This window comes from Bidens hawaiensis, unplaced genomic scaffold (genome assembly GCF_021521415.1).
Source record: "Bidens hawaiensis isolate Kalapana, Puna unplaced genomic scaffold, B.hawaiensis_p1.1 tig00010811_1, whole genome shotgun sequence".
Lineage (NCBI taxonomy): Eukaryota > Viridiplantae > Streptophyta > Magnoliopsida > Asterales > Asteraceae > Bidens > Bidens hawaiensis.
Window position 1 is genome coordinate 156,506 of NW_027491833.1, and position 10,207 is coordinate 166,712.

The window sequence follows — 10,207 nt, forward strand, 5'->3', positions numbered from 1 at the left end:
ACACGAGACATCGAGACATCAGACAAAAATAAAACAAAAAAATTCCATCACACACCACCACACCACACCACCACCCCTAGTAAAAACCATCACATGTGATGAATTTGGGGTTGGTGATAAATAAAATGGAAAGTCAAAATAAGCTTAAACATTGATTATAAATTCAAATTTAAATTAGTCAAACAATTAGTATTGATATTAATTAGGAAGAAATATTGAAATTTAAATTATAAAGTAGGAAAGTCAATGTATATAATCATGGGAATTCTGTTATGACCATAAAGTAGAAAAGTCAAAGAAAATAATTGGAATTAATGGAATAGTTAATTGTGTAATTTATTAAGGAGCCGGAAAACAAAATATACATCCAGGTTATGAAGTCTTGATCAATTGGGAAAGAATAATCTGTACATGATTATTGACATAGGACATATAATGTACCTATTATATTGAAATATTGAAATACATGATTATTCAAAAAAAATAATCTATACATGATAAAATAATAATTCAAAATGTTATGAAGTCTTGATCAATCGTGAAAGCCTGCATCTATGAGTCGGACAATAACCTGAAATAATAAAATCGAAAATTAATATTTGATATTATTTTTTTTGAATTATAGTTAATAACCGGTAAAATGATATTGTGACAATGACAATCGGATGTAGAATTTTTGTGTAGAATTGACGAAGTGAAGATCTGTTACTCTTGGCATTGACCTGAAATCAGAAAGTATAATATTAATTTTTATATTATTGAATATTTGATTTTTAATTTGTAACCGGAAAAATTGTTTGTCTTACCGGAAAAAAAAAAACAAATATGGTTTTAACCATGCAATCTCAGATTTTGATACCATCGATGGATGAATATAATTTTGATATAGAACATAACAACATGTCAAACAAAAAAACAGGAAAAATTAAAAAATACAAAAAAATATAAAACAATCATTGTTATAAGTATAACATATAACCGGAAAAACCTACCATCAATACTCACCGGAAAAAACGTGAACACGCCGAAAAATTGTAGACATCGCCTTTCTTTAGTTAAAACCTAAATTGATATTATTAGAAGAAACATAAAAAGATATGAGGAAACAATAATCGGAAGAAAATATATTATTGCCGGAAATACATAGATCAACAATCGGAATTTAATATATAATAGAAACTTACCGGAAAATGATTAATAAAGATATAGATATGGAGTGGCCGGAATATGGGAGAGGATGAAAGATGGTCCGGTTATTATTAGAGAAAGATAGAAAAACATGATTATGATGAAAAATTAAGAAATATTATTGTTTAAATATATGTTAGATGATGAGTTGGCATAATTATGAAAGGAATGGGTTAAATAGATATCCAAGACCCGCGAGAAAATAAGCTTAAATGGGTTAGATATAAGTTAGGTGCTGAGTTGGCATGCTTAGGGGGGACGGGGCGGTGCGTGATGGAGCTCCCATCACGCGTGGTGGGTTTTTCCACACCGCCGCCGCTACCTTATCACGCGAAATCGAGGAGGTTTGCGTGATGGCCATCACGCGTGAGATGGGGAGGAAACCAAGAAATCTATCCATTGGGAGGGGGTGGTTATGACCGTTGGGGGGAGCCGTCGTCGGAAATGATGGATCGCCGGAAGTGATGGGTCACCGGAAAAATAACAGGGAAGAAGGAGTGGGTCACCGGAAGTGATGGATCAAAGGAATCGATGTCGGAGGTGGGTGTGGGGCGTTTGTTGGTGGATTGAATTGGGGTTTTGGATATGGGTTTGGTGGGAGTCGGGTCAGGTTGATCGGAAGGTGGTGCTGGTGGTGGGTCGGATTCGGATCCGTCGGATGAGTGTTCGGCTTCGTCGCCGGAGGATGAATTGGCGAGGTGGATCTCGGATTCGGATCCGGCCATTGGTGGTGGTGGTGGTGGTGGTGGTGAGGGTTTGTGAGAATTTGGGTGTATATATTGTATATGTATGTGTATATATTGTAAAAGTGGGCTGCTAAATTGGAAAAGAAAGGAAGATTGGTGGTGTATGTATATATATATATATATATATATATATATATGTGGGTGTATATATGTATATGTGTGTTTGAGTGTTCAAGGCTAAAGGTAAACACGAGACATCGAGACATCAGACAAAAATAAAACAAAAAAATTCCATCACACACCACCACACCACACCACCACCCCTAGTAAAAACCATCACATGTGATGAATTTTGGGGTTGGTGATGTGGCACCATTTGATTGGGTGGGGTGGGTGATGAGTGATGTCACCACATCCACCACCCCTCCCCCCCCCCCCCCCTTAAGAATGGAAATGAGTGACATGGAGTTGAGGTGACATCATATGCGGACACTCTAGAATGGTGACATGTGGAAATTGTTCCTTGCTTTAATAGTATGTATAGATTTAATTTAAATATTATTATAATTTACGTGTTATTTGAACCATACACTTTATTGAGTGTGTTTTCAACCTACGTGACAATAATGTAGCAGGACGTTTTTCACTTTGTTGTGGCTCCAGTACGGTTTACGAATACCCTTATGATAACAGTTTTGTGAGAAATTAAAGCATTATTAGCTTTTATTCGGGTGTCCAGAAATGTATTTTTACAAAATCAGGTTTTAAATTTCATCACAAAAGCAGTCAAGTTTTAAATATCCTATTTAAAAGTTGTTCACTTTGAAATGTCACAATATATAAAATTAGAGAAATTTTAAAAACTAAAAAAATCATGTTTTATAATTTTATGCAAAACTATTATATATTTTAAAGTGGTAGTCCGTAGTCATTGAAGAATTCAATAATATTTAAAAATGTTACGCAATTATTAGCATATGTGCGCCTGCTTTTTAAAAGAAATAAACCATGACCATATGTTCGAGTGAGTGTATATAATTGATAATTCCATCCAAATTTCCCATAAAATTCCAACTAAGTTAACCAATAAATGCACTTGTTTTTCTGGTCCAATGTTATTAGGTGATGTCGTGATGGTTAAAATTTAAGATTCTAAAGTCTCAAGTTCAAAGTCTGATTTAAGTGGATAGCGAGTTTCATTTTTGATAGTGTTCTTGGATGAGTCAAGCCTAAAGCGTTAAAATTAATATAAACAGTTGACATTTCGTCTCTAAAAGACTCACCCGGATATTGGAGGTGGTTACAAACACTATTAATAAAAAAGTTAATCCATGCACGTTCCTATGAAAAGTATGGCTAAGAGTTTAGCTTTTATAAAACTAAATTATTGCATTCTATAGAGTTTATTTTTTGTAACGACTAAATTATTGCATTTTATAAAGTCTAAACCCAAGACCTCCTATTTTACACATTAACCACCTTACCACCCTATTAAAGTGGGAACGACGCCTAAGAGTTTATTTAACTTGTTTATATGGAACAACTATTAAATTTATTTATTATTTAATAATTTTTCTTATAATTAACTCGAATTTCATATTAAACTTGAAAAAGTAATCATTAAATGCTAATCAAGTTTTTAAACATGATCCATTTAAACACTTAATTTTTATAGTTATAAAAGTTTTCAAAACAGTGATAAAATAATAAAACTTAAAATGACTTTTATTGATTTTCATAGATATAGTAAAGTTCAAAGACTTTTATTGTGACGATCCAATAAAGACACTATTTAAGTGAGGCCACCGTAGACCCACGTCTTAAACTGAGTGATTAAGAAAAAAAAACATTATTTTAAGTTAGGCCAAAGCATACCACATCTGGCACGCATCGAAAATAAACAGCAAACTGTCACAAATGATTATTCACATAGAAAACAAAAAATCTAAATGATACAAGAATTTTAATGTGGTTTGGTTCGAGCGAAATACTTACATCCACAAACTGCAACTAGGTTATTTCATTATGCTCAGCTGAAAATTACGATTACATAACATGTTATGATGTATATATAATATATAGATATAAAACTAGTGAGTATCAACCAATGACTTAATATTAATAATTCAATCATTTTAACATGTTACATAAACCATTAACACATCATATAGCCTTGAAAATTGCATATAAATCCCACATATCTAGATGCATTCTAGTGTGGTTTCCTATTATAGATCATTATCCCCATCTCTTTCACTGTTCTTCACACTTTCATCATGTGGGATTCAGAATCTGAATCAATTGCTGCAAGAAACTACAAGAATGCAGTCCTTAATTCCACTCATGGTGTTCAAACTGACAAATTTGAACTAAAAGGTCAATCTTGGTAAGCACCCATTAGTCAAACTTCAAAGACCAATCATATTAACAAATTTTATTAATTTTAATATATTTTTTGTTATAAAAAAAGGTATGCTGTTACTGATGTCCCAAGTGATTTGACTGTCCAAATTGGTGAAATTAGCTTTCATTTGCACAAGGTAAAGACTTTATCAAAGTCAAAACAATTTTTTGAGTTTTTATTTTTTATAGGATTATTCGATTTTAAAAATCCCAACTTTGACTTACTGGCCGAGATTAATCCCAACTCAGGAAATGTTTCCAAATAGTCCCAGCTTTGAACGTATATTCCTCCAGCAATCCCACGCTAACTGAAAATAAGTTTAAACAGCTAACGGGGTTAGTTTTCACGTAGTGTGGGATTGCTGGAAGAAAATACGTTCAAATTTGGAACTGTTTAGAAAGTGGAAATGTTTCCAGATAGTCTCAACTTTAAACGTATTTTCCTCCAGCAATTCCACGCTAACTGAAAATACGTTCAAACAACTAACGTGGTTAGTTTTCACTTAGTGTGGGATTGCTGCAAGAAAATACGTTCAAATTTGGAACCGTCTAGAAAGTGGAAATATTTCCGTATAGTCCAAGCTTTGAACGTATTTTCCTCCAGCAATCCCATGCTAACTGAAAATACGTTCAAACAACTAACGGGGTTGGTTTTCACTTAGTGTGGGATTGCTGCAAGAAAATACGTTCAAAGTTGGAACTGTCTAGAAAGTGAAAATGTTTCCAGACAGTCTCAACTTTAAACGTATTTTCCTACAGCAATCCCACGAAGAAAATACGTGCAATCAACTAACGGGGTTAGTTTTCACATAGCGTGGGATTGCTGGTGGAAAACACGTTCAAAGTTGGGACCGTCTAGAAAGTGGAAACATTTCCTGAGCTGGGATTAATTCCGGCCAATAAGTCAAAGTTGGGATTTAAATATTTAATGATTTAATCCAATAACCATTTTTAATATGGTGATTAAGTATTAGCTATTTAACTCTAATTATTTTTTATTTTTATTGCAATTTTGAAGTTTCCACTGCTATCAAAAAGTGGGAAAATGGAGAGAATTATATATGAATCAAGAGAAATAGATTTGAAGAAAGTAATCCTAGATGAAATGCCAGGTGGCCCAGAAGCATTCGAGCTCGCCGCCAAATTCTGGTACGGAATAACGGTTGATCTAACCGCCTCTGTGATCGCGGGCCTACGCTGTGCAGCCGAGTATCTGGAAATGACAGGAGCTATGACGTCATTCCTTGCGGCAACCACTGGAATATTACAGAACGATCTAAAGAGGGTCATAGCTTATTCAACTTGCAGTCAATTAGGCTATATGATCTTTGCTTGCGGCATCTCTAACTATTCGGTTAGCGTCTTTCACTTAATGAATCACGCCTTTTTCAAAGCATTACTATTCCTGAGTGCAGGTTCGGTGATTCATGCCATGTCACATCAAATTTTGGCGATGTTGTTGAGGAGTAGTGCCCAACGTGTGTTAATTTTTGTAGTTTTTGTTTGTTATTTTCGGGTTTACGCTGGTTATGTACATTCTCCCCCCGTTAAGAAGTTTCGTCCCCAAAATTTGATATGTTGGTTTAGCAGAAACAATTAGAGGCTTTCAATTAATCCTTTCCGGAGAATTAGATGGTCTTCTCGAACAGGCCTTTTATTTGGTAGGTAACATCTCCAATTATAGCCCCCCTGGGATGTAAAATATATCTCTTCTCACCATTCAGGAATCTGCCTAGCTTGTTTCTGGGTCAGCATGTAGGCTCTAGTCCTTGGTCTTGCTTGATCAGCATCTTTCTTCCCACTACCTCCAGCCTCACCATCCGTGCACTCTCTTGCCATATGGCCTGTCTTGCCACATTTGTAACATGCTGGCTTCGCACTGCATTCATTGGCATAGTGCCCTACCTTCCCAAACTTATAACTTGCATTCGACCCCATCCTGCACTCCCCACCAGCTACTGATCATCGCCTTGGTAAGCTATTACCTCACCAACTAGCTAATCAGACGCGAGCCCCTCCTCGGGCGGATTCCTCCTTTTGCTCCTCAGCCTACGGGGTATTAGCAGATTTTTGCCATACAAGCGAAAGTAGTTGGAAGCTTTTCACTTGAATCATCAGAATCAGACTCAGTATCAGCATCCGAAGATAGTTCACTTCCACTTGCATCTTGAAAATTCTCAGGGAATCCAAACAATGCCAGATTTGGTTCATTTAGTTGACATTATTTTATATATATGCTACAGGTACCTTATTTAGAGACTGTTTCCGTCACAAGGACACTAGAACTTAGGTTATATTAATAAATGGATAATGTATGTCACTTGATTAACTAGAACTCACTCAGCATAGCTGACTTTTAGTATGCACGCAGGTGAGTAGAATGAGGCAGCTCGCTTGATGATAATTGGGGTTTTGAATAAGACGACCTTTTTCGGATGGATCACGTATTATGGACAACCGAGCATGAGGTAGCTTTGTGTAAAGCATAGGTTCATATTCCTCAAAAGACGTACATCAGAAATCAACAAACAAGGACTAGTTTCTATGCTAAGTGATATAACATTCCAATAATCTCATAAGATTTAGAAGAAGGAAACTTAATATTCAAAACAGAAGCTTTTTTAAACTATGTTGTGTTAGCTTCATGGAAAGATTCAATATTAGTACTTCAAAGTTGTGAAAAGTTGTCCCCATGGGCTGAGAATCTCCAAATTGTTAGACGGTGTAGCGAGTCAGTCGCTTGGAAAGCGTGCACGGACCCCACCGGGGCCCGGTGGCTGCACACGGGTGAACATGAACAGAGTGACCCGAGTTTGAATGTAGGTCAAGACTGGTGGTGTGAAGATGTTTCGGTTCTTAGAATCGATCATTTTGTTCGGGTGGTTAGTGCGGTCAAAGTCAAAGGAATGAAGCCTGAGTTAGTCGGGGCTGCGATCGAGCATTATGCAATGAAGTTGATCCCGGGGATGGTGAAAGATGGTTCATCTGGTTCGGTTCAAGGACATTGTTTGACCTCGGGTGCTAGTAAATCTAGCCGCGGACTGGATGTTATCACGACTGTGAATAAAACCGATCGTTACTCGAGCCCTCAAGGGGACCGTCAAAGAACGATTATCGAGAGCTTAATTAGCATAATCCCACCGCAAAAAGACAGTGTTTCGTGTAGCTTTCTTTTGCGGTTGTTAAGGATCGCGAACATGGTTAATGTGTCGCCCGCTTTGGTTACAGAACTAGAGAAACGAGTCGGGATGCAGCTCGAAAAGGCTACATTGGTACATTGGTGGATCTTTTGATTCCGTCTTATAATAGAACCGCTACTGTGTATGATGTCGATCTTGTTCAACGGCTTTTGGAGCACTTTATGATCCAAGAACAGATGGAAAACTCGAGCCCCGAAAGGAACCCGATAGTTGAGAAACATGACGGGACTCCAACGAGTCACGCGTCGAATGCAAAAACTATAGTCGCGTGGCTCGTTGACAGTTATCTTGCTGAGGTTTCACGGGATAAAAATCTTTCGTCGACTAATTTTCAGGTCTTGGCCGAGGCGTTGCCAGAATCGGCTAGAAGTTGCGACGATGGCATATATCGAGCAATCGATTCGTATCTAAAGGTATTTATGTAACATTCACAATATTAATATTTAAGAGACTCTGCCTCTGTCACTGTCACTGTCACTGAACTACCAACCCAGGACTTATAAAATATTTTTTCAGTTGTTTGACACGTTAGAGATATAATATGTCACTTTTCTTTTTTTTTTTCTGCATTTAGTTATGGTTTCATATATTAAATAAAAAGGATCCAAAAACTGAAATGTCAAATATAATTCTTAGGCTCATCCTATGCTCTCGGAACACGAACGAAGGAGGCTATGTCGACTTATGGATAGTCAGAAGCTCTCGATGGACGCGTGCACGCACGCGGCCCAAAATGAGAGGCTTCCTGTCAGAGTCGCGATCCAAGTTATCCTCGCAGAGAAAATAAAGCTCAACAACGCGTTAGCTAATGCTACCTTTAAAGAATCTGGCCATTCAAACTACCAACCGATTATTCCAAGTAGGAAGACGTTACTCGAAGAAACACCACAATCGTTTCAAGAAGGATGGACACGTGCTAAAAAGGATATTAACACGCTTAAATTTGATCTAGAAACTGTCAAAACAAAGTACTTAGAACTCCAACATGATATGGAAGGTCTGCTAAGGCAATCGGATAACACGACTAAGTTAAAACATCAATCGTCATGGTCGACGGGTTGGAAGAAGTTCAGCAAGATGACTAAGATATCGACCATTGACACGACAGGGATCAGGTCTCAAGGTAATGCTGAAGTCGTCGTGAAAACACCACGACGATGGAGGAACTCGCTTTCGTGAAGTTATGTTGCTTTTGCGGTTTGTGACCCGAAAAACTTATCTAAATGTATAACTAGGAAATAAATCTTGTCGTTGATTTACAAAAGCCATTGATGTTACTATTTAAAGAAAATTATATTTCATTTAGTTATATGACTTTTTGTGAACATGTAGTTCATGATTTATTACTTTGTAAAAATAATTGTTTATATTTTTTATAAATTAACTGTGTAATGAATAGTACTCTATACTCTCAGTTTGTTTTACATCAAACATAATAGAAGCCAACATTACCCCAATGTGAAACCAATGTTTTAATTGAACAATAATCTCAGTTTTTTTTTGTATTCCCAAAAATCCATTTTTTTCACATGTATTAAAAGAAATTCTTTGTTTTATGTAGGGGTGGCAATCTTGACCTATGGGTTGAATGAGTTGTATCAAAAAGTATAAGATGAGTTAGAATGAGTCAACCTAAAAAAAGAAAATGATGAAACGGGTCAAAACGGGTTGACATTTCTCGGGTTTTTTTTTATGGAACGAGAAAAACGGAAAAAACTTAAAAGTAAAAATACCTAAAAGTTTCCTCCGTTTTTCTCGTTCCATAAAAATAAAAAAAAACCAAGAAATGTCAACCCGTTTTGAACCGTTTCAATCATTTTCTTTTTTTAGTATGACCCATTCTAACCCATCTTATACATTTTGATACAACTCATTCAACCTATGGGTCAAGATTGCCACCCCTAGTTTTATGGTAACTAATGTGTTGGAAATGATGGCTTCTAAATTAAGATCGACCATACGTATCATAGAAGGTCAGGAACGTAGGTCAATTTCCACACATGGTCACGGTTCCTTCATGTGTGTATCAGGTGTCAATTCCTGACACTCCCTGAAACCCGACACGAAAAAATATAGGTTTTGGGTAAGCTGACACAACCCGTTTTCTTAAACAGGTCAACCCGAACCTAAAATGTTTAAAAAATAGGTCAACCCGAACCCGACCCGTTAAAATGTGGGTTGACCTGTTAACTCGTTTAACAATTTTAGAGAAGTTAATATTTTTATTTTAGGGATAAGATGTTTTAAATTTTAGAGTTAAATACTTAGTTTGTTAATTTTTCATATATCAATTAAATTTTAAAGTAAAAATAATTTCTTTTTTACAATACTTTTATCTACTTTTTACTTATAATAATTTGATTTATTAGTTCTAACTGTATATTCTCTAGTTATTTCATTCATTTGTTCTTATCTTAAGCTAAATATATAAACCTAAGTTTGTTAATTGAGAATGAGAGATAAATACACAAAAACAATTAGATTTATCACAAATTGTTAACAAGTTTTATACGAATAATTGTAATTAATTGTTTAATTTATTACTAAGTCAATTGAATATTACTCATATTCTTATATAAACGTAAAATGGGTTGACCCGAAACACAACCTGAATACGACACGAATTTAAATGGGTTAACACGACCCGACACGCATAAAAATATGGGTTGGGTTAGGGTTGAAGAATCTCAACACACTAACCCGCCAACCCAAAATCTATCAACCCGTTAA

The 10,207-nt window shown here is 35.9% G+C and overlaps 1 pseudogene; it reads left to right on the forward strand.

Annotated features, from left to right (window-relative positions):
* Positions 1-4,150: 4,150 nt before the first annotated feature.
* LOC143536495 (root phototropism protein 3-like) lies at positions 4,151-8,733 on the forward strand (annotated as a pseudogene).
* The last annotated feature ends 1,474 nt before the right edge of the window (positions 8,734-10,207 follow it).